This window comes from Neofelis nebulosa, chromosome X, assembly GCF_028018385.1.
Source record: "Neofelis nebulosa isolate mNeoNeb1 chromosome X, mNeoNeb1.pri, whole genome shotgun sequence".
Classification (NCBI taxonomy): domain Eukaryota; kingdom Metazoa; phylum Chordata; class Mammalia; order Carnivora; family Felidae; genus Neofelis; species Neofelis nebulosa.
The window spans coordinates 30,747,916-30,749,748 of NC_080800.1; the positions used below are offsets into that span (position 1 = coordinate 30,747,916).

Here is a 1,833-nt window from a genome sequence, read left to right on the forward strand (position 1 = left end):
CTCTCTTTCTTAAAATAAATAAAACATTAAAAAAAAGAATAGAGCCCCAACAGACAGCTGGCTTCCTCGAGCAACTCTGGGAGGCCCAGGAAGGTGTAGCTTAATGAGGCACCCCCTTACTTCTTTTCCCACATTATCTGTCATTCCTGTGACTTTCCTGGCTGAGAGGTTCTGAGAAGAGCTGTGAATCAGAAGCAGGCCCTTTCTTTTAACTCAAATGACTCAAGGAGACTAAGGTCTCCTGAGGTGATAATCCTTGGGTCTATAGATAGAGTCCCAGATACTCCCTGGGGTCACACTGAGGATTTTAATGAAAGACGGAAGGGACTACTCACTCTAAAAGAGAAAAGATCCCACAGAGACTAAGATACACAGAGCCTAATGGATCCTACCTGTCCTATTGTCAGCTGTGGGAAACCTTGGCTGTGTCAGCTGGCTGCACCCTGAGGAGCTTTCTCACTCCCTCTTCCAGCTTCTTACATGACAGCACAGGAGATCTGTGAGGCTCTAGAGTACTGTCCTCAGGGAAGGTGGAGGCACTGTTCATCAGAGCTGCCACAGTTGAGTTTACCAGATGAGGCCACTCACATCCTCCCTTTACTCCTAGGTTATGATCCCCTATCATCCACCCTCCTGCCTGCTCCACCGACAAGAGTGAGGATGTCTCAGGATCAGGAAATTCCATGTTGCACACAGGAACAACACTATGCCCACAATGAGATCCAGGGCCTTGAGGCCACACAGGTCTCCAAGGATGTGGAGGGGACCTCTCCCTCACCCTGTCCTCTTATGCCTGGCAATATGGAGGAAGCTCTGGCTGCTAGAATACCCAGTACTCCCCAGAGTCCTCACAGTGCCTATTCATCTTACACTGTCATCACAGCCACCTCGCCAAGCAAATCAGATGAGAGCTCCACCAGCCAAGAAAAGGAAGATAGTTCAGCTTCTTCATCAAAGGCCCTGTCAGACACTGAGAACTTGCCTGTAGACCCTCTAGATGAGAAGGTGACTTTGTTGGTGCAGTTCCTGCTGCGCAAGTATCAAATGAAAGAGCCCATCAAAAAGGCACACATGATTGATGTTGTCATCAAAGAGTGCAAGGACAACTTCCTTGAGATCCTCAGGAGAGCCTCTGAGCACATGGAGCTGGTCTTTGGTGTGATGTGAAGAAGGTGGACCCCACCAGCCACAGTTATGCCCTTGTCAACAAACTAGGACTTGCTTATGATTTGAGGCTCTGGGGTGAAGAGAGCATGCCCAAGACCAGCCTCCTGATAACTATCCTCAGTGTGATCTTCATGAAGGGCAATTGTGCCACTGAGGAGATCTGAGAAGTGCTGAATATGAGGGACCTATATTCTGGGAGGAAACACTCCATTTTTGGGAAGCCCAGGAAGTTCATCACCAAAGATTTGGTGCAAGAAAAGTACTTGGAGTACCACCAGGTACCCAACAGTGATCCTCCATGCTAAGAATTCCTTTGGGGCCACAGAGCCCACAGTGAAACCAGCAACATGAAATTGCTGGAGTTTTTAACCAAGATCCATGAATCTGACCCCAGGTGCTTCCCATTCCATTATGAGGAGGCTTTGAGAGATGAAGCAGAGAGAGCCTGAACTGGAGGCACAAACAGGGCCAGCACTACTGCCACCGAGAGGGTTCATTCCAGTGCCAGATCCAGCAGCGTCTCCCATCTCTAGTGAAGTCAGAAGCAGATTCTTCAGTTTGTCATTAAAATTAACAATTAGTCTTCTAAGTAGTGGAGGGCTGGGGTGTGGCTATAGGGAACACAATGTATAACGTCTCTGTGTCCCTCTTCTATATGGCTAACAT

At 48.3% G+C, this 1,833-nt stretch overlaps 1 pseudogene; it reads left to right on the top strand.

The window, feature by feature from the left end:
• Positions 1-660: 660 nt before the first annotated feature.
• Positions 661-1,616, top strand: LOC131502043 (melanoma-associated antigen B16-like; annotated as a pseudogene).
• Positions 1,617-1,833: the final 217 nt, after the last annotated feature.